This window comes from Equus asinus, chromosome 21 (assembly GCF_041296235.1).
Source record: "Equus asinus isolate D_3611 breed Donkey chromosome 21, EquAss-T2T_v2, whole genome shotgun sequence".
NCBI classification, from domain to species: domain Eukaryota; kingdom Metazoa; phylum Chordata; class Mammalia; order Perissodactyla; family Equidae; genus Equus; species Equus asinus.
The window spans coordinates 69980145-70004294 of record NC_091810.1 but is presented as its reverse complement, the minus strand read 5'-3'; positions in this window follow the sequence as shown (position 1 = coordinate 70004294).

Below are 24150 nucleotides of genomic sequence, written 5' to 3'. Positions count from 1 at the left end.
AATTGAGAAATTAGCTTCATTAGCTGATATTAAAATTCTGCTATCTCACTGAGATATTTCACGGGCTTTCAAGTTGATTTCACTAATGGAGAGACCGGCTAGAAGAGCATGTAGGAGAACACAGTGTACTGATAGAGGTCAGTAATTTCCTCTAAAAGTCCTTGGAGAAATGCATTTCTCTGGAAACGGAAAATGGAATTTTTATTTAACATTCTCAAAATCGCACTCAAATAACTTCGAAAATGAGTTCATCAATAAGCTCTTTGCATAATGTGTATTTTACAAACATGGGCAGTATTGGCATTGTGAAAAAAATTCCTTTAGGAACGAGTAACATTTCTCTAGAAAGAGGAAATCAAGTTCCAGGAGGAGCTGGAACAGCGTTTAGGTACATGGGAGGAAGTTCGCGTTACCTAGAAAAAGACATGCAGCGTTGAATGAGACTAGATCTTTTACTTATATATCCATCACACTCAGACATATTAATTTCTCTTAGCCTTGGCTGCAGTTCGGGGGCAAAAAACACTAACAAAATCTAACGTTACCGCTTTGGTTAACAGTGTTTGTAAATGGGAGGACGCCCCCTTCTGGTGTATGGTATAATTGGGCTCTTTCTTAGAGTTGCGCAGGCTCTTGACAGACCCTGCGGGTCTGGCCTCAGGTCTCCTTGAGAGCAGTGACTCTGGATTTAAATCCTAGTGGCTAGCCATTGTCCTGAGCTGGGAAGTGGAGTGGTGGGTAGGGCTTGAGGGGCCCATGGGAATAAATTCTATGGTGGGGTGGGAAGTGAGAAAAAGAGGGTAGACATTATTAATGGCAATCTTAGCTCATATCACAGGCTTTTTTTTTTCCCCCCTTTCCCAGCTTCTGTCTAGCTCTCTATTATTTAGAGAAGATCCATGAAACAACACTTTAATTGCTTTAGTTCAGCAGGAAAAAGTGAGGTGTAGCTGCAGCATCAAAAAGAACTGGCTCTGAAATAAAAATTTCAGCTATCCAATAATTTTGCCTAGTGCACACCAGATTCTCAGTTTTTTAAAAATATTAAATAGCCGAGTGTTTGGGTGTCGACTACCATAAGCTCAAGGTACTACTAATGTTATAAAAGGCAGTTTCAGCTTAAATTTGTATAAACAACCGTATTTAAAATTTCATGGCCACTTGCCTGAATAGAAATGTCATTGACACCTGTAGATCCCCTTATTTGTTCTCTGCCAGCTGTTTGTTCCATTTGCCTTAATTATCAAATGACGAAATTTCCCCATTCCTTTAAGCCCCTAATTCAGCCAACAGCCATGTTGTGCATCGAGGCTTGCTCCCGACTGTAAGTCGTCATACGTGACCTCCCTCTCTTTCCTGCCCTGGTGCTGCTCACTTTTCTATGTGCACACTTTTCCTTACCTCCTCTCTTCCAGGCTCCAGGATGAGGATACAGTCTCTCCTCCTCAAGGCCGTCTAAGCATCATCACCCTTCTGCCTATAGGACTGGAGAATATGTGGTTAGAGAGCCTTACACATCATTTCTGTTAAATATTGTAAACTGATAAACTCATACACTTTAGGTAAAAATTTTCTCTAAATAAATCAAAACTGACTGATCTCTCCTTGCCTGGTACTGGAGACACCCAGAATTATTTTAACCCTCATTTTTTTCATGCCACATTTCTGCATTAGTCATTACATAACCTTATTTGTGTCATTTTTTTCCATAATGGATTACATTTTCCATGTTTATAAGTGAGGTTTCATTTGCAATATTTAATTTAGCTGTTCCCTGGGGCGTGAAAGATAGCAGAGGTCTGTTAATCTTATTAATTGTTGAATTTCCTCAGAGTTTAGGATAGAATGTGTCCTTTTCTCACGTCTATCTGCTCCCCAGGCCATCCCATTCACACTCACCAACTCAGTTACTGTCTCCTGATTGCCCACAGGTTCGTATCTCTAGCCCCAAACCCTCTTCTGAACTCTTCCTTATGTACACAGTGGTTATTTATGTATGCAATGGCTTACTTGATACATGGTTCGTCATCCGTAAGTATTTGTTGAATGAATAAATGGACAAATCAGTTACAGGTTTCTAAATTCCACTGACAGGGAAAACAGAAGAGAAAGAACACATTATTTTAAGCACATCCCATGTACTCCAGGATCTAGTTCACCTTCTGTCTGAAGTTATACAAGTTTTATTTTTATTTCGAGGCTTGTTACTTCCACAGGCTCAAGAACGTTTTGCCCAAAAGTTGCCTTTAGTCTTTCGCTGTAGATGTTATGTGCTGTATCATCTACTACTGAGCCCTTTCTGTCATGGACTAAAACAGAACCTTATTGTGGATGTAGATTTGCCTTTCCTCCTGCCACACTTCTTCTAGCACCACTATCCATGGACTTCCTGAATGCTATACACTCTCATAATATTCTGTGATATTCCAAATGAAGATCTGACCTATTCAAGATAAATAAAGCAATGAGCTGATGCACATAGGATTCTGATCATGCACTCTAATTCCCGTATAGAAAAGGTACTCATAAGAGAATGGTGGTATGATTAATTGAAAACTGTTCCTGCACCAGCTGGGAGACCATACATTATGAGATTTGGGCGCTGTGTTGTAAGATGTGTATGCATGAGTGTCCTATGTTGGATGCGGGGACACTTTCATAGCCTACATATGGGCTCAAGAACCAAGTGATGAGAGGGAGGGCTGTGCCCAGTGCTGTTTTTCCTAATGAATCAATTTGAAAAAATATGCTTTCTTTCCCTATCACTCTAGGAGCTGCTGCTTTAGATGTTTTAGCACTCTAGAAATGAAGGCTTCTACACAAAAATGCTTTCCTCGAATTGTAAACTGAGACTGCAGCCTGGCTATGTTGGGCTTCTATGGCCTTTGGGTGAACGGGTCAAAGTGGGTTACAGTGTTGGCTTTGATAACTAATACCGACTCTCAAGCAGAAACGGGGCTGCTATTATACAACGGGATGAGAGGAGTGAGCAGGGTATTCCTGGCATTCCCTGTGATGGTCAGAGCCCTAGAGATGGAGGTTCAGCCATTTCATTAGTTAAAGAACCCTGATCAGCTGAGGTCATAATAACTGGGAATGAGTCCTAGCAGGAAGAAGTCACAAATATCAACTATTGCCAAGTGACTAGTTGTGAAAATGAACCCCATAACCCTGTAGTTTCTACCCATACTTCCTTCCTTGCAGTGATTTGTGTGTATTTACTTATGCCAATTTTTAAATTTATACCGCTTTGTAGCTTCATTCTCTTTTCTTTTCCTGTATGCTATTGTGTTACGTAGTGTGTGTTGGAAATGGTTAACTGTCCAGTTGAGTCCAAAGGAGAATATGGAGACAGGATCATGACAGAACCAGGACTGACATCATCCAGAGATCCTCAGCTAGTTCTAGAGATTTTAAGTTTTCTCTCTTTGGGAAGAGTACATTTTTCGAAAGGAGAGGTGAATGCCTTACACCAGCTAGGAGAAATTTCATAAAGTTTGGTTTAGGAAGTAGGGTGTTGAGCAGCTAAAGGATGGCCTGTGGAGGTCATCTGTGCTTTCTGTTTGCTCCTCAGCGTCCCAACCCCTGCTTCCATGTTCGCTAAGTTCCCTTTTATGAATCCTGATGGGAGGCAGATTCCAGTGAGACTTAGAGTTTAAAAAAACCTTGATGCTCAGTTGTACAGTATTCTTGGCAGCCGAGAAGCAAATACCCAACTTAGGTGTGACCAATCACACTTGCTTGGTCAGGATTTAAGTCTGCTGGTAGAGATGCAAAGCAGCTACAACCGGCAAAGAATAAATTTTGAAATTGAGCAGCATCCAATTTTGGAAGGCCACCATAGCATTCAGTTTTTAGTGGAAGTGGAAGTGCTGTCCCTTCTAGACTGGATGGTGCCAAGGTGTGGGGTGGCTACTGTCGGCTGCCCTTCTTCTCTGAGCTCAGTTCCCTGGCCTTCATGGTTATTCTGGAAGCTACCTAATACCTTTTCAATAAATTGTTTTTCTGCTTACATCATCCAGAGTCACCTTCTGTTTCTTCCAACTGAGAAGCTTGAGTTATGCACTGAGGACACCCACAAGGAGCACTTTCAACTTCCTTCTCTGAGAGTCGAGCGTTCTAAACCCACACACATGTGGGATGTAGGCTCTGTTGCCAAAGGAACCCCGGGACCTAACGCACTCAAAAGCCTCCAGAAAGGCATGCTTGGTTGCGAAAGCAGCATCTATATCCAGCTGTTTATCCTCAGTAGTGGAGGAGTGAGGTTAATCCTGTGGTCGTCCTGACTACATGATTCACAGAGACTGTCTCAACGTTCTGAGTCATAGGAAACCTCAGGTAGGCTGTGGAGGCCCAGGAAATGTTTGTGGTATTTCCATCCTGATGTCGAAATAGGAATATGATCTATAAATCCTGCCTGCTGGCCTCAAAATGCTGAAAAGGCATTAACATAAACTTTAAAAAAAATGAATGAGAGAACCAAAGAGGGGGCAAGTTAGAAGGAAGTGGGATCCAAAAATATGTGGTTCTTATTTCATTCACAAAGGTAAAAATGACCAAAGAGTGGGTAGGGTTTTTTGATTTCTTAGAGTAGAATCAACAAGGAGCTTATTATACAAAAAGGAAGAAAGGGCAAGTTTCCGAATTAGCAAAAAATGGCTGAATCTTTTTCTGAGCATCTTATGAGACCATTAGTTAATCACAGGGCTTGGCTAAAATGGGCAATTTGAGTTGTCTAGTTGTTTATTGGAAAAAAGTTAAGTAGAGCGTGCTTATCTATTTTTTAATATGAAAAATATGTGAGTATTAAGAATTCTTATGAATAGGGAAGAACTATTGAAAATGTAACCGTGGAAGGCAAATCAGATAATAGAGGTGGAAAATTGGAGTGTTTATGATCTTAGGAAGACAAATGAAAACAATTTTAGATTGAATTGAAGCTGAAGGGTGCAGAAGTTCAAGCACGGAGAGGGATAACCCATGGCACAGCCAGAGAGAAAAAGCCAGAATTTAAAAAAATATATAAAGATCTATTGTGAAGTACTATATAAAGCACGATATAAAGAACTGTATAAAGGGAATGCCACTGGAGCAAGACTCTTTTTGGCTGTCGAAGTGCAGAGTAGTTATCTGCAAAGTGAAAATAAGGACACGTGCTGCTTTATGCCCATCCATAGTACTAGCTTATAACAGTTTACAAAATAGTTTATAGTTTCAAGGATTAAGGTGGTGGTGGTGTTGAGTGAGCAAAGGCTTGAAGTTAGCCAGGCCTTGGTTTGAATGCTCATTCTGTCCGGTATGTTAGCTACAGCTGCCATAACAAAGTACCACAGGCTGCGTGGCTTCAACAAGAGAAATTTATTTTCTCACAATTCTGGAGGCTAGAAGCCTGAGATCAAAGTGTCAGCAGGGTTGATTCCTTCTGAGAGTCATGGGGAAAGGATCTGTTCCAGGCCTCTCTCCTTGGGTTGTGGATGGCTGTCTTCTCCCTGTGTCCTCTCGTCGTCTTCCTTCTGTATGTGTCTGTGTCCAGATTCCCTCTTCTTATAAGGACACTGGTCGGATAGATTAGGGCCCACTCTAATGACCTCATTTTAATTTAATTACTTCTTTAAAGAACCTATATCAAAATATAGTTACATTCTGAAGTACTGGGGGTTAGGTCTTCAACATAGGAACTTTGGAGGAGACAATTCAGCCTTTTATAGTCACCTACTCTGTTTTCTTGGACAAGTCACTTAATTCTTCTGAGAAATCTTCCTTATGTTTAAAATAGGGATAAAAGAGAGCTGTAAGATGAGAGGTAAACTACCCCCAACTGTGACTGGCACCTAGTAAGAACTAAAAAAAAGTCAACAAATATTATTGCTATTGTTGTGATAAAGTGCAGCAAGAGTGTTAAAAGCACCGAAAAGGAAACCTTCGAATATGTTGAAATTGTGTTACTCCAGCCCTGTCAGTGAGTTAGAAATACCTCTGGACTCCACAGAACTCTTCTGTGACTCTCACAATCGAGGAGTGTCTTTGAACAGATGTCAACTCCTTTTCTCTTCTTTCCTGACCCACTCAGGTCATCAGAATCTCTTAGCCAAGAAAATAGGCATCTAGGAAAAAAAGTCTGATTTCTTGCCCAGATACTGTTTCCAGTGAAAAACCAAACAAAAGGGAAGTAAAAAGGGAAAGTTAGAGAATACTAAATTTCTTAGATACCTGCAACTGACTTTTCTAATCACTTTTAAACCAGAGGGTTCTGTTGTAGCTCTCAGAGGGCTGAGCCAGGAGGAAGTGAAGCTGAGAGAAGCCAGCAGAGGGCAGCAAAGTGCCAGGTAGTTGGGCCTGCAGAGGGACTCGTACACAGGAGATGTGGGAGCCATCTTTGACAGGTGGGTTTCCCTCTGGGCCAGTGGTTCTCAAATTTTGCTCCATGTTAGAACCACCTGGGGAGCTTTTGAAACTCCTAATGTCCTGGTCAAAGTCCAAACAGACTAATTAAATCAGAATTTCTAGGACTGGTGGTCAAGCATCAGTATTTTTTGAAGAGCTCCAGTTGTTCTAATGTGTAACCAAGTTTGAGAGTCACTGCTCTGGTTGGAGCTAATAGAGAAAAAGAGGTAGAGGTTATACTGAAGGGCATGTTGGGGCATATGTACCAGTCAGTTAGAAGCCCAAAGGACAAAGTTTGGGATTTGAGGAAAGCTTGGGACAGAGATGAGTGAAAAAACAGCCAGGTTCATTGCTCAGATTATAGCCACCATCCTAGGCAAGAGGACTCTGAAAGTTTCTAAATTGTGACCAAATTGCAAGGCAGTGGTTGTACTTTGAAGGTAGCCATTCAAACACGTGGGACTTGTTGGAGATGCTAATAAATGAGGTGACTTTCTGTAGGGCTATTTGATGAGATCTGGTGAATGCAAATGAAAATAGACTGAGTTGGTAAGAGTGTGAAAGAAACAGGAGTGAAAGTTACCACAAAACAGGCAAAGGCTGGAAGTAATAGGGAATGCCTACCCTTCAGCCCTATGTGAAAGGCCAAAGCCCCCCGTGGCCCCCACCCCAACCGGGTCCAGGAACACCTTTGGTGGATAAATCACTCTTAGGAAGGAGAGAGGTAATTTGAAGAAATTTCAAAGAAGTGCTGATGAACTCTGAAGTCTAAAGAATGAACAGAGAGGTTTTTAAAGAGTTTTTGTGGGAGAAGAAATTATGGATCCTAGAATGAAAAGATTATGGAGGAAGGAGAAATTCTGACTACTCACCACACTGTCAGCTCTGGAGAAGAGTCAGAATGTGGACTGGGAGAGTTTAACCTCTCTCTGAGGAAAGACAATGGTGACAATTATATCTGTTTGTTCAAGTGTGATTGCTACTTCAGTAGGTAGGTTGAAGTAGAGGTATTAAGAAACTGTTAACCATTTGAAGAAAAGGAATTCTTTTGTGCTGTGACACAACTATTGGCATTTTCAAGGCCTGTTATCTTAGAATTTTAACAAATCATCAATTATGAAGTCCTGAGAGTTGACAGAACGCAGACATGTTTCTTTAAAATTTAGTATTTGTCAGGTTTAATAGAACACAGATAGCTGGGCCTCCGGAGTTTCTGATTCAGAGGGGCTGGTGAATTTGCTTTTCTAAGAAGTTCCCAAGTGACGCCAAGGCTCCTGGTCTGGGGACTGCACTTTGAGAACCACTGCTTGAAAGGAAACATTCTTATTCTGTGAAGAGGCTAGTCCATGATTGTGGAGGTACATGGAGAGTGCTTACCTCTGCTTAGCTCAGTGATTTCAACTTTGTACACTGGATCACCCAGGGAGTGTTAAAAATCCTGATGCCTGGGTCCTACCCACAGAGAGTGGCCTGGGCATCAGGATTTTCAAATCTGCAGGTGGCTCTAATATGCAGCCAGGATTGAGAGCCCTTAGCTAGCTGGCCAACATCCTGGTTCTAGTTGGTCTTTTCTTATGTTTCTGGATAGTCCTGGAAGTTATGCAGTCAAGATGATAAATATCCCCGCTGACATTTGTCAGATGCTTTTTATGAGTCTGCACAGCTTGAAGCACGTCATATGGATTATCTCATTTAAACTTCACAGTAAGAGATGTATGATCCGTTACCCCTGCAGGAACAGTGTCTAGGGCCTATGGATCTGCAACAAATTATAAAAATGGTCGAAGCTTGGCAAAAATATGTTGGCTCCAACACACAAAAGGAAAATGAAAAAGTTGAAATTAATGTTAATCATTTTGACAATACAATGATAAGACTCTCAAATATTTTTTAAAATGATTTCTTATATTTAATAAGGCATATAAGTGCTTTTTAAAATATGCTTACTAATTTGTAAGGTAAATCTCCCAAAGTGCCTAGTGCCTATGAATGTCTTCAAATGGCCCCGCTCACCACAACTTTACATGATAAGAATTACTATTAACTCCACTTTATGGATGAGAAAATCGAGGCACAGAGGACTTAGATCATTTGTTTTAAGTGACACACCTAAGTCAGTGATAAAGACTTTGAACTCAGAGACTCTAGCTTTGTGACATAATATAATGTATTTCCCAGACACACATCCAAAGGCATAATCATGTCTCTTGAAAAACTTCTCCAGGGGACTCATAAAGAAATTGCAATCTGAGGCTGTTTTAAACCCTTTCAGAGAATCTGCGGATCACTAGACTATTTGGCCTGTGTTCCACAGGGCAGGGTGGCTGAGCGCAGCCCCTCAGGAGTCTCCGAGCAGACTGTGTGGGAATGGCACCCCCGGGGCTAGACGGTGTGGCGGCCCTGCATCAGGGCCACTCATTCATGCCTCTTGGTCAGCAGCACAGTTCTTGTTAAATATTGCCTAAAAAGAAGAAAAAGCTAGAAAAGTATTCAGATGATGCCTTGGTGAAACTTGAAAATTATAACTCTTGAGCATTATGTAGGATTTGATCTCCTGGATTTAAAAAAATGAGAAACAGCAGCCCAGAGAGCTCAGGTCACGTGACTCATCCCCCCCATCCTACTGCAGGTAATTGCGGATCCAGCAGTGAAAGGCCGACTCCCGACGTCCCCGAGACCAGCAGGTATGATGCCGCCTGGGATTTTCCACCAGCCAAATTTCAGTGAAGAGATGTGTCATGTTTCCACTATGGAGGTTTTTGGAAAATGCCCTGAACTCTTGGCTTAATGTCAGAGAATGCGTGTGCCTCACAACAGGTAGAGAGGAGGAGATACTAACCTGACGGCTTAGCAGACAAATATTTATTTTCAAAATTGTCCCCCTCTGGCCTGGAGCTGGTCGTCGCTTCAAGTTTGGAATTCTTTCTCCTCTCCTGCCATCTGGTGGTGCTTCTGAGACACATTTTCATTCAACTGTCCCTGATCTCAATAGTCGTTTCTACACCTTTTGTTTAGTTTTCAAGGTCATTACTGCTCAAATCATCAAGTCACATTCTTAGGAAATTCGGAAATCTTTATTTGATGCTCAGGACAAAGCGATAGCTTATGATTCTTTTTATACACCATTGCATTTCATTTCTGCTAAATGTTTAGCTTCTAAAATTTGAGCTAATTATGGGACATTGTTAAATAATATGACTGTATTATATACAAATATATACAAATCTACACTTTAAATAGAATGGGAAATCAAGGCATGCAATTCTGTTAAACTGGATATTTAAACATATGAATCACTAATTGGTATTGTGTCAGGTACTGAAAGGAAACAAATGCTGTTTAAAACAATTTCCTTTCGAAATGAATCCTTGGCTGCAGCTATTGCTGCTGATTTTCTGCTATCATTAGGTAGTTGCCACTATTATACTTGGGGTTAATGAAAAGTCAGGTTCACTCACATTGTTAATGATTATCTATTAAATCCATTTCTGGAATAATCCAAGACTTTTCTGCCCTTCTACTAGCCATGGAAATAAAATCCCAGATTGCCAACTTCTCTGAAGAAATAAAATCCAGCAAACACTGGCCCACTCCTGCAATGGCCAACTTCTTGTAACCTACTGGATCTCTGGGCCTCCACCTGAGGGATCCTGAGAGGGGCCATTTCTCTTTCTCCTTAAACTCCAGTCTAGCAAATATGCTTCCCCCTGGAACCCAGGTCAAGTCTACTGAGCAGTGGAGAAAAACTTCAGCATAGAAAAATCAAACATAAAATTATAAATAATGAATAGAAGCCTGAAAGAGACTCCAAACCATCATAGCCACATGTTCAAGTAAAACCAACAATTAAGAAAATGAACGGAGGGGTCAGCCAGTGGTGCAGCGGTTAAGTTTGCAGGTTCTGCTCTGGGGGTCTGGGGTTCCCTGGGTCGGATCCCTGGTGTGGACCCATACATCGCTTGTCAAGCCATGCTGTGGCAGCCATCCCACATACAAAGCAGAGGAAGATGGGCACAGATGTTAGCTCAGGCACAGAGTTAGCCCCTCTCCCTCAGCAAACAGAGGAGGATTGGAGGCAGATGTTAGCTCAGGGCTAATCTTCCTCAAAAAAAAAAAAAAAAAACAGAAAAATAAATTGCACACTTTGCGAGAGTTAACTGAATATTTTGATTCACTGAATGTCAACTTGTAATTAATTGATGTTTTTCTCAACACACAAGGGCAACCAGTACACACAAGGAGCCTGAACATGATTTGTTAAGTAAAGGATACAATGAATACTAAATGCTTGAAAATGAGTTTGAAAATTCTTAGTTGAAAAAATATTTTAAAATATTCATATTGTTAGTCAAAAATTTGTAGAAATGCTTGAAAATCATTAGTCTGCTAAAATAAAACTGAACATAATTTGTTGATTAAAGAAGACAATGAATACTAAAAGCTTAAACATAGTTTGACCTTATATATACCATTTTTACCTGCTCTGAATTTCCAGCTCACTTTCTTAGTCCTATTTATTTTGATGCAATAAAAAATATGAAACATCCTGAAGTCTTTCATGAAATTGAATTAATTAATTGGTACCAGTGTGCTCATTGTGCTAAGGTATAGTATACTTCCGTAATGCTTTATTCCAAAGCTTCTAGCTTCTTAAGCAAAAGGTGTTTCTTCATGCTGACAGCCAGGCTACTGTTTTCCTTCTCACTGTAATATAATTTTAGAACTAGAAAACGCCAAAAAAAAATCCATTTGCCCTATGACAAGGGACAGAGAAAGGTCTTGATGTGCCCATGATCAGAGCTAGGGAAAGAGGGGAAAGGAAGGCCCCGGTTTCTGGCCTCTTGATGCAATGTGCTGCCCTGTACAATTTTAGAAGAATTCCAGGCATAATAAAAAATGTAAATTTCATCATTTACATTACAATATAGTCAACACTCTAGAATAATACTTCTAAAATTGGTCAATTTTCTCATGAAGCTGTTGGGTGGGCCTATTTTGCCATGATTTGTAAACTGGTTCAGTAAGATAACAGCATAGGCAGGTGAGGAAGATGGCAGAACACCACTCCATGGGAATTCTCCTCTGTGAGAGTGGTTCCGGATTGCATTCCGTTGCTGTCTTTGTCAAGAAATCCCCAGACACCTATCTGAGAAATTTCCAAGGCATTGCAGTCTCCTGGACCATGTGGAGAAGGCACCGGCTGGAGGCACATGTTGAGTGGAGCATCCCAGAGACCCACGGCAAGGAGCCCCCGACGGGGAACGTACGTGCATCCGAGATCCCCAGAGATGCCGGTGGCTCTGTGGATGAGAGGCGCTATTGTATATGGCTTCATTTTTATATGTTTTTAACTTTTTATTTGAAAATTGCCCTTTTCATCTTCTGGCCAGAACAATTTCAAGTGAGAATTTTCCAAGTTTCTGGGCTGTGGATGAGATCAGGGACAGTGTGAGGTGGTGAGTCATTCTTTCACAAAAGCTTACTATGCCCTTGGTTTCCACAAGTATTTTGACACCGTGTTCAGAAGTTATGTTTTTAAAAACAAAACCTTAAATCACTTGTGCACTCTCCGATCAGCTTGTTGTTTTTGAGCAGATAACTTTGGCTTTCAGATGTGAATTCAGTGTGCTTTAAAGTATAAAGTAATCCTTTAGAAAGTACACACAGTTCAGTCAAGTTCATTCGCTCATAAAAACTTCTGGCTTTTCAATAAGCATTGAACCAGAGATAGGTATATTCTCGGCGCATGTCACTAAAAATGCTCTTATAAAACCCCCTCTAGCTATTCGAGTTTAGGCCTATGTACAATATAGCTTTTGTTCAGCAGTTTTATTTTAATCTAAATGTGCAAAGACTTTCAGCAACTGTTCTTTATGGGCTACATGCCACATAATGTTGACAAACCAGCATTTTATTGGCACGTAAAAGCCTTTCTAGTCAAACAAGTAGGCATAGCTATCTATTTCTCCTCTTAATATGAATATGAATCTTGTGCTTCCTGGTTCAGGTATTTTGAAGCCTTAGAAAGGAGTAGATTCTCTTGTGCATTCTATCAAATGTGCCCAGTCTGATGCTGCAGCTTATCTTCTGCAGAGTCCTGCCTTTGATGCAGGACTGCGTTCAGCCCCATCCCATTCCAACCACTCTCTCCCCGTTTTTTTTTTTTATCAGAACCATCTCCTGGTTATGGACCATTGGGTTTTATTGCCCTAGATCTAGAAACTCAGAGGGCCGTCGTGACAGCCAGCTGCCATGTAAGATGTCTAACCACACTGAGACTGCCACACAGGAGAGGACACCTGTGGGCATTCTGGTTGGCAGCCCAGCTCAGCCCCAGCCAATGGCCAGGATAAACTGCCAGCCATATGAGAGCGCTATCTGGGATGTCCAGCTCAGTCGAGCCCTAGGATGACTGGAGCTCCAGCCGTTATCTAACTACAGTCACATGAGAAATGTCAAGCGAGAACTGCCCAGCTCAGCATTTTTCCCAGAGGCAATTTTATAGGCTATTGGGTAGGATATTATTTAAAAAGTTGATGAAGGATCCAAGGAGAGCTGATGTTAGTGGTGGGAATATTTATATAAGTCCATAATAATCTCTCACATGCTTCTTATGTTTCTGCTTTTCAAGGCAAAATCAGTAGGACTCTCTTTTCCCTCTATCTTTTCCCTTTGCACATAACCCCTACCAAAGTATTTGTTGCCATTTTGTGACTCTGGCTTTTCTCTGAGGCCTCGCTCTAACTGAATTGTCACGTGAATGTTTGTAGACTGCAGTTTCCCCCGCAGTCTCCAAATACCCTTAGGACTGACACCGTTGTTCTTTCTATATTTCTCTTTCACTTGCCTCTCACTTCTTGCGTTTGGATCCACCCCAGTTCTCTTTGCTGCCCAATGATCCTTTTTCCCTCCCAGTTCTTTGCCAAATTTCTCTTTTCTCCAAATACTCCCAATCCCACCCAACACCCTCTCATTTTAAATTGCGTTATAATCAGTTGTGGCCATTCTGTTTAGAACAAATTTACAGTATGGTAATAGTGAAGAAAATCTGGAGAAAGAAAAAGAACTTACAGTTATTTAGTGAGGGGAAAATGTTGTTTAGAGAACTTCACATACATGAAATAGAAGGCAATATACTTTAGTTACATAGTAAGATGGTTGCAGCTAAATAAGGGGCAGTCCTACCCCTTATTATTATTATGAGGGGTCACTAACCCCCTCCAGCAGGCTCGTTCAGGGTCTCTACAGCTGGCTGGAAGTCTTCCCTTTCTTCTTCCCATGTCTCATTTATACTCATCTTTGAAATCGCAATTTAAAGTCACTCTGTCTAAAGTAGATCTTTTCCCATACTTTTTAAATCTCAGCAATCTGTTTCCCTCACAGCACTGATTTCAATTTTGTAAGTACTATAATTTAAAATTTTCTGTGATTTCATAATTGCTGTTTTATAATTACTGTTGTTTATTTGGTTACTTAGGGGCCCTCTCCTCCACTAGAATGTAGGGTCTTTGGGGGCAGGAGGTGGCTCTGCTATTCTTCTTTGCTGCCGATTCACGAGCATCAAGCATAGCTCTAGGCGTATACAGCAGGTGCTCAATAAAAACTTGTCAACTAAATGCTGGCAATGGAGTGTCAAGACAATCGTGACACCATCCTCATAGCTGAAGTAATGGCACATGCTATAACTGCAGAAATTGAGGGCGTAGTGTGGGAGCTGGACCACCCGAATTATTTCACTGGTATTATTTAGATAAACACGGAAAAGATGGCCATAGGTAAGTTTATGAAGAAGACAGAGCTTGGCTGTGGTGATTCTGTTGTCACATTTCTTCTTTTTCATTTCTAGACACACCAGGAATATTTGAATTTTAATAAGGATGACTCTTAAAGGCCTTTTCCTGCTCCCTCCAAAAAGCCTTTAAGACCCAAGGAATTAATTGATTTCTTTTTGATGTTGTTGTTGTTGCTGAGGAAGATTCTCCCTGAGCTACATCTGTGTCTCTTCCTCTATTTTTTAGTATGTGGGTTGCCAGCACAGCATGGGGCTAATAGAGTGGTGTAGATCCACACCAGGGAATTGAGCCTGAGGCATTGAAGCAGAGCGCACTGAACTTAATCACTAGGCCACCAGCACTGGCCTTGGAATTAATTGATTTTGCATCTTTGTTTAGAATGTCGTGACAGGCAGAGAGTGGCAAGGTGCTGGGATGAGGGATTTTGAGGTGGTGAAATTTTCTGGCACCCCTTGACTCATACCGCATTGGATACTAACTTCTCTGCTAATTCATATCATCATCTTGAACAATTGCTTTTGGTTTCAAAAAGAGGGAAGTTGAGAAGTGGTTAGAGTGAGTGTATTTGACCCCATTTTTTGGACATTTAGAAGCACCCTCATCTTATAGGAAGTGGAATCACTGTCATCTCAGGTGATTCCAGCAAAGTAGAAGTATGGAGTGGAGTGAACAAGAGAACAGAATGATCTGGAGGTGGTCTGTCTGAGGTTGAATCTCCTTTGTGCCACCTACCAAATCAGAGACCTCATTCAACCATTTTAAGCCCCATTTTTTTTTTTTACTTGTAAATTGGAGATGCTGATTGTAAAGTTTAAAATAAATTACACATGTAAAATGCTACCAGATAGTAGGAAGTCAACATATGCCAACTTCCGATGAATAATCCAGGGAATCCTGACATTCTAAAATTCTGTGATTGTTATGAGCTGAATATAAGCATTTACCTTAAATTTTTACATAGAGCTTATTTCTCTTAAATTAGTAATCTATAGATAGCATGATACACAGGAATAGATTAAATCTCCTTTTATTTGATTCACTTTTTGCTTCCTTTCAAGTACAGTTTAGGTACAATAAAAGTGCACAACTATTAAATTTATGGCTTGATTATGTCATGCACCACCACTCGTATCAAAATACAGGACATTTCCTGCACCACAGCTGACTCCTTCCTGCCCCCTCTCAGTCAGCACTCTCCTTCAAAAGTAACCACTAACCTAACCTCTATCTCCATCAAATAATTTTATCACATTTTAAATTTCATAGAAATGGAATAACACTGTATGTTCTATTTTGTGTTTAGTTCAACGTGCCCATGAAATTTATCCACATTTTTATGTGAATAATGGCATTATTTTAAAGAGCAGTCTTGAATTTGACAAGGAAAGAGTTATTTTCAGAAATGAAAGAATCTCCTCAGCCCCCCTCAAAACGATCTATTTTCTCCCTAAACATACTCTACATGAATTCACTGTTCTTCATGTCCTTTCTGAATAATCTTATTCTGTTTATTATATCCATGATCCATCCATCTTCATTTCTTGCATTTGGATGGTCTGCTCATCATATCTAATTACATAATTGAATTCTGAGTCCATTTTGTAGCATTATCCGATAAATAGTGATGCTTTAGACTTTAGCAGTCCAGCATAAACGAGCCCAGTGAACTGAAATTTTCACAAGTCCAGGGGCAAGGGCTTCCTTTCATCCCAAGGGTGAGAGTGATTCATTTATTTCTGCATTGCTGGTTTCATCATTCAGTTTGATATCTTTAGGGGAACAGAGTATTGAATCAGGGTCAGGTTTTGAAGTATTTTTACTTTAATTACTACAGACAAGAAGGAGGAAGTGAGAAAGACTAAAATACAGGAGACGTAAGTTTAACTGCTCCTTAATATGGCAGACATGACTCTTTGATTATATTAAGGATCTGGCACAAATTGACTACTTCATTCTGTGGATCCTGGGTTATCAGGGCCTGATGTCATTAAACATTTGACGTATATGTCTGATAGTGCTTCTTCTAGTCCCATGCTGAGCAAAAATTTTCTGGTTATGGATTGGCAGCTCATAAGTTTTACCTTGACAGACATATAGCTCATTGAAAATTAATTAATTGGTGTGAAAATTGTGTACATCAGCCTTTGGGAGCCTTGTCAAGTTGAGTTGGTATCCTTGGTGAGCACAACTTTGTTGCAATGGAGTTTCCAAGTCTGCTAGGCTGAAGGTCTGTCACCAAAATAAGGATGTATGATGAACTTTTCCCAGGTCATACTCTGCTGAGGATGCTGTGCTGCGCCACATCAAAACTAAAGGATTTATTCACTCAGCCATTGGCGAGGTCTCTGCTGAAGAGTGTCGCCTTGCCCAGAGTCATGCCCCTTCCTAGGGCAGCCCACATTCAATGACTAGTCAATGTAGGAGAATAAAGGCCCCATTCTCTTGTCCTAACTTGGGATGATTCTGAAGGGCCATCCAGTTCCAGAGCTCCCCAAGGGATCAGCTGTGGCCTTTGTCGAGACTGAATCACATCCCAACTTCTCCTTCTACACAATTCTGCTTCTTCTTTCCACAGTTGTTGATCTGAAGAGTGCTCCCTAAAAAATGTCTTGCATCCCACATCAGAAGCTATTTCCTGAGAATTTTAACCTTCAACATATCCCCTCTACAATGGATGGAATTGTGTCCCCTCCAAAATTCATATGTTAAAATCCTAATGCCCAATGTAACTGTATTTGGAACTAGGGCTCTTGGCAAGTATTAAGGTTAAATGAGGTCATAAGGGTGAAGTCTTCATTCTATGGGATTGGGGACCTTATAAGAACAGGAAAAATGAGATCTTTCTCTCTCTCCCCAAGAGCACACACCCAGGAAAGGCCCTGCGAGCACACAGCGAGAAGACAGCTGTCTGAAAGCCAGGAAAAGAGTTCTCACCAGAACCCAAACATGCTAGTAACCTGATCTCAGACTTCCAGCTTCCAGAAGTGCGAGAAAATAAATGTCTGTTGTCTAAACCACCCAGTCTGTGGTATTTTGTCGTGGCAGCCCAAGCTGACGAATACACCCTCTGTCTAATTTCTTGTCTTCAAACTTTGAGAGCAATTACAAATCCATGCACCGTACTTCATGTCCTCAGAGCTCTTTTACTTTTTAATAAGCAAATTACTTATTAAAGTTTAATATCCATGCAGAAAAGTGCACAAATCATAAGGGTACACCTCCCTGAATTTTTACAGGTGGAGCACAATCATGAAACCAGTGCACAGACCAAGAAATACGACCTTCTTTCACTGCTGATATTGGTAATTTGTGTTCTCTTTATTTCTAGGCAGGAGTTTATTAATTTTTCATCTTTTTGGAGAACCAACTTTGACTTTGTCAATTTCCCCAATTATTTGTATGTTTTCTCTTTCTTTGGTTCTACTAGTAATCCTAATAGTAATTCTACTATTTTCTTTAGTATTTTCTTTTTTCTAGCTTTTTAAGACAGAACGTCACATCGTTGATTTGAGATCTGTCTTCATTTCTGGTATAAACATTTACTGCTGTAAAATTCATTCTAAGCACTGAAATGCATTCCTCATATTTGATATGTTGTATTTTAGTTATATTCAATTGGAAATATTTCTAATTTCCCTCATAATTTTTTTTCTTTGACCCAAGGATTATTTAGAAACGTGGTTTAATTTGCAAATATTTGGGGTTTTTCTAGATATCTTCTTGTTGTTTATTTCTAGTTTAATGTTATTATTGTCACAGAACATAATCATTATGATTTTAGTCCTTTGAAGTTTATAGAGTTTTTTTTTTTAAAGGAAATGCTGAACATTATTCTTTTTTTTTTAAAGATTTTTTAATTTTTTTCCTTTTTCTCCCCAAAACCCCCCAGTACATAGTTGCATATTCTTCATTGCGGGTCCTTCCAGTTGTGGCATGTGGGATGCTGCCTCAGCGTGGTTTGATGAGCAGTGCCATGTCCGCGCCCAGGACTCGAACCAACGAAACACTGGGCCGCCTGCAGCTGAGCGCGCGAACTCAACCACTCGGCCACGGGGCCAGCCCCTATAGAGTTTTTTCAGTAGTCTAGAAGATGGTCTATCTTGGTAAATACACCCTGTACATTTGTAAAGAATGTGTGGCTTCTACAATTTTTGGATGCAGTGTTCTATCAATACCAGTTAGGACAAAGTGGTTAATAATGTTCAGATTGTCTATGTTTTTCCTGATATTTTTGTCTAGTTCTATTAATTGCTGAGGGGGATGTTATAATCTCCAATTATGATGATGAAATTATCTATTTCTTACTTTAATTTTAACAATTTTTCTTCAGGGATTTTGAAAATATGCTATTGGGGACATTCATATTTCTGATTGTCATGTCTTTCTAAGGAACTGAACCTTTCATCATCATTTCTCTTCTTTGTCCTGAAATTTCATTTATCTGCTATTACCATGGTCATTTCAACCTTCTTTTTTTTGCAGATTGGCACCTGAGCTAACATCTGTTGCTAATCTTCTTTTTCTTCTTCCCAAAGCCCCCCAGTACATAGTTGTATATTCTAGCTGTAGGTCTTTCTGTTTGTGCTACGTGGGATGCCACCTCAGCATGGCCTGATGAGCAGTGCCATGTCTGTGCCCAGGATCCAAACGGGCCAAATCCCGGGCCACCAAAATGGAGTGTGCGAACTTAACCACTTGGCCAAGGACCCGGCCCCTTTTTCAACCTTCTTAAGCTTACTGTTTTCGTGGTATATATTTTTCTACCTATTTACTTTCTACTCGTTTTATAGAGGGCACATAGTTGTGTCATCCTTTTAAAATTTATTTGAATATTCTTCCTTTAAATTAGAGTGTTTATTTCATTAATATTTAAAACTAACTATTGACATGGCTAAATTTGTCTACTATTTTATAACAATTTTTTTATCTTCTCTGTGTTTTGTTCCTGTTTCTCCTTTTATGCTTTCCTTTGGATTAATTGAACATTTTTATAATTTCTTTGTAATTTAGGCATTCATTTTGTAGCTATAAGTATCTGAATTTTATTTTATTAGTTGTTCTAGGCATTTGAATAAACATCTTTAACTTATCACAGTCAATTTAGTGTTGATATTACACCAGTTTATGTAAAATGCTAAAAATCTTGTAACCACTTATGTCCATTTACCCCTTCCCCCATCATTTACAGTGTGGTTTTCATATGTATTACATAAAATTATGTTAAAAGCCTACTATACAGATACTTTTTGCTTTAAAATCTCATATGAATTTAAAATTACTGAGAGGGAATTGTTTTTAAAGTTACTCATACATTTGCTATTTCCAGTACTCTTCATTCTTTTCTGAAAATTTGCATTTCTATTTGGTGTCATTGCATTCAGCCTGAAGTCTTGCTTTAGCATTTATTGTAGGTCAGGTCTGCTGGTGATAAAACCTCTTAGTTTTCTTTCATCTGGAAACATCTATATTTTGCATTCATTCTTGAAGGATATTTTTGCTGGATATAGGATTCTGGATTGACAGTTTGTATTTTCTTTTAGCTCTTGAAGGTTTTATTTCCCTCTCTTCTGACTTCAATTATTTTTGATAAAAAGGCGGCAATTTCAAATTTTTCCTCATATGTAATGCCACTTTTCTCTGGCTGGTTTTAAGATTTTTTTCTTTATCTTTAGAATTTAACGGTTTGACCAAGATGTACCTTGGTGTGGTTTTCTTTATATTTATCTTATATGACCTTGGTAAACTTTTTGAATCCATATATTTATGTGTTTCATCAAATTTGGAAACATTTTGGCCATTATTTCTTCAACTATATTTTTTTCTACTCCGTTCTCTATCTCCTCTGCTTTGGGCTCCAACTATAAGAAACTACATATCTGGCTCATAGTCCTGAAATTTAATTAAAAAAATTTGTTCCTTTATTATAATATGATTTAAAATGTTGAAATTTGAGTCATTATTCAATTTGGTTTCTTAATTTTATTTCCAAGAGTTAAAGTTCTCAAGCCTTGTAAACCGAGTGACTGTAATATCTATTTTTATGCATATTTTCAATTCTTTTAAAGGGATTTCTTGTCTTCTTCACAAGCAGTTACCTTACCTTTGGATGTTTTCCATGTGACTATAAGATTTTGAGTTCTCTTGGGAATCTTCATGTGTAGGCAGATATGTTACCAGGAGTCATTACTGGGAGATTAAACAGGTGTGATCTGAAACCAGTAGTGGATTTAGACAACACTTTTGTTGGTTAACTCATTCATACAACTAGGTGAAAGCCTCTCAGACCAGAGGAAATTCTACTATCTCTTTTTTTAAGGAGCTGAAGTATTTAATATTTTACCTCCTCTTCATAAGACAATGTTATCTTATTTTGATGTAATATTTCCATTTATGCTCAAGGGTAAATAAATCAACAGCATGTGTGGACTGCAGTACCATGAGGTTTTTGGTGGTATTATTGTATAAAGTGACCACAGAGTGATTCATAGAATTTTGGAACTGTAAGGCATTCCTGTATCATCCTACCTCTTCAATATCAAACTGTGCAGACAAATATAAACCTAACTCAGTTTATTGAATTTTTTTAAAGCAAATATTACTCATCAGTAATTTTTAGGATGTTTTTCTCAGGATTTAACAGTTTATCCTCAGCTAGTTAGTTTTTTTACATAAAAATTAAATCTATTTTGCCCCAAAAATGACAAATATCAACTTCTGATGATATGGGAAAGATGTATATTTGCAACTTAACATAGGTTTTATTTTACTTATTTTTTTCAAATTTAAAAAAAACAATTTGCTGAGGAAGACTTACCCTGAGCTAACATCTGTTGCCAATCTTCCTCTTTTTTCTTGAGGAAAATTTGTCCTGAGCTAACATCTGTGCTAATCTTCCTCTATTTTGTATGTGGGTTGCTGCCACAGCATGGCCGCTGATGAGTGGTATAGGTCTGTGCCTAGGAACTGAACCCAGGCTGCTGAAACGGAGCACACTGAACTTAACCACTAGGCCACAGAGCCAGCCCAGGTTTTATTTTTAAATAGGCAGTACCCTTGGAAAACATTAATATTGTTATAAATCAGTAAGAAATTAAAATTCCATGTTGAAAAATACCAGTAGTTTGGAACTTCAGAGTAACCAATGTGACAAGGTATTCACTATAATTTGGAAATGTGCCTCCTTCTCCACAATAAAGCAGAATATCATTTCCTTTTTTGACCATAGCTCCTCCCAGGACCAAAGCAGAGGCCAGCCACCTAGAGAGGCAAGGAAGAGGAATATGCTAAGTATTACATTCCTATGGCATCAGAGCTATGGCTCCATCAGGCAATGGAGGAATTAGGTGAGGAAGAAAAGGAGCAAATACTTGGGATTGCATCTCTAACCCATTTCTGCTTCCTTTTTAATATTTTGGAGTGAGGTGGGGTTGATATGACCACCTAAGAAATAAGCAATAACATGCTATTTTAATATATAATAATTTTTGGGAAATTTTTTCATCAAGTAATTTATATTCAGTGTGTCAATTATTACATGCTATTGATTACTTTTATTATATGTGCATATTAGGATGGTAAGTACATTTTAAATTACTGGATATAACTTTACCTATGTTTACATAAAGTCCATCGGAGCACACTTTGACTCATATTTTCAACCATGATTTTGGATCTTCTGCTTCTTTCAACCCTTTTTATGTGAGTATTTGAAAGTTAACTGTGATACTTTTGCTCTGTTCACCCCAAGCCCAGAGAACAGCTAACCAACCATCACTTTCTGACAAAGAAATAGCCAAGCATAGTCCTTGCCTCGAACAGTTTACAACTCAGCTGGATAGACAGACATATAATTCTATACATCATACACTTGCAGCAGTTCGGGAAGATTGTTTTATTCAACTTGATCTTAAGGAACTCCAAGGTAAGAATAGGCTCTTGTACCTTCAGGATCCTACATGGTCTAGAGCAGATCTAGTGTTCTTAACCTCAACACTATTAACCTTTTGGGCCAGATAATTCTTTGTGGTGGGGGGATGTCCTGTGAAGGATTTTTAGCAGCTTCCCTAGCCTCTACCCAGTAGATGCCAATAGAACCCACTCCCAGTTGTGACAACCAAAAAATGTTTCCAGATGTCCTCTGGGGGCAAAATTGCTCCCAGTTGAGTATTACTGCTCTAAGGGCTCAGCAAATATCAGACAGAAAACATTTTGAGTTTTAACCATATGTTAAGATAAGTAAGTATTGAAATTTTTAAAAGCAAGCATTCTATTGGGTAAGAGGACATATCATGGTTTTGAAATTTCTGAAGTTAAGTAATAACCATTTCAAGAAACCATTTTATTAGGCTCCAAGTGAAATAAATAATGTACCATTAAAAGTGAACAGAGTAAAAGGATCTTTCACCTGCCTGTACCCACAAGTATCTGTTTCAGTTTGGCGAACACTTTTGCTATTCCTCCAGAAGTTTTGGGTCGTTCACTCAGAAGGTTTAGCCCTTTAAGTCAATCCAATCCTGTCCTATTCAGGCCAAGATCTATTGCCAGATGAATATTGCCAGCTTGGTAACACTCCAATAGCCCTTTCTAGTTATAATGAAATTGTACAATTTTTTGAGAGAATAACAAGTTTCGTGTAGCGGTCACAAGAGAAGAGTTTTATAATACAGAATCAAAAACATAGAAGAGACACAACTTATGAAAGTGTCAGCAAAAGGAAGTGGGGTAATAATGAGTAGGGGAGAATTGAGCTATATATCACCAATATTTCTTAGTATTTGCAGAGGCTTAAACTCCATCATCATTATCTAACTGCACCAAAGTCATTTAAATAAGGTTGGTCACTCATAATCAGGGCCAGCAGTATGTCTTTGGAAGCTCTGGCTTTCCATTTCTGGCTGTTTTCTTTCCTGCTTTATAGAAGTTTCACTGATATCCCATGGTCTTAAGCATTCTCCTACACCAGTGTGTCAAATGATGTTTTCAGATCCCTATTTAACCTATGATTTGCACCAAAGAGGCAGCGCCTGATAAGTGACGTAAGGTATTACCTACCAGTAAGGTATTTGTATTAAGCCAATGCCAAAGTAAAGGGTTATGTACCCAATTCTGATGGTGGGAAGTGGTTCCCACACCAACAGGCTCTTCTCAGACACCAGCTTGGTGTCCTACAATTCAACTTAATTCTGACACTATCTACCCAGAGATAGCCTCAGATCCTTCAGGTTAAGGGGTCAGTCCCACAAGACTACCTCCTGCCATACCATCCCCACTTCAGATGCCAGTAGAAAGCCCAGGTTGTCACCTGTGCTTCTGACCAACTGGCTATACATTAGAGATTCCAATGATGCCTTCCTTGGGTTTCATTAATTTGATAGAGTGGCTCGCAGAACTCAGAGAAACATTTTACTTACTAGATTATCAGTTTATTATAAAAGAGTATAGGGGCCAGCCCGGTGGCGCAGAGGTTAGGTTCACTCGTTCCGCTTTGGCGGCCTAGGGTTCGCCGGTTCGGATCCCAGGTGTGGACATGGCACTGCTTGTCAAGCCATGCTGTGGTAGTCATCCCACATATAAAGCAGAGGAAGATGGGCATAGATGTTAGCTCAGGGCCAGTCTTCCTCAGCAAAAAGAGGAGGATTGGTGACAGATGATAGCTCAGGACTAGTCTTCCTCAAAAAAAAAAAAAAGAGTATAACTCAGGAACAACCAGACAGAAGAGATGCCCAGGGCAAGGTATTGGGAAAGGTGCAGAGCTTCCATGCCCTCTCCATGTGTGCCACCCTCCCCAAATCTCCACGTGTTCACCAACCTGGAAGCTCTCTGAACCCTGTCCTCTCAGGTTTTTATGGAGGCTTCATGACATAGGCATGATTGATTGAACCATTGGCCATTGGCAATTAATTCAACGTGCAGCCCCCTCCCCTCCCTGGAGGTCAAGGGGTGGGACTGAAAATTCCAACTCTCTAATCACATG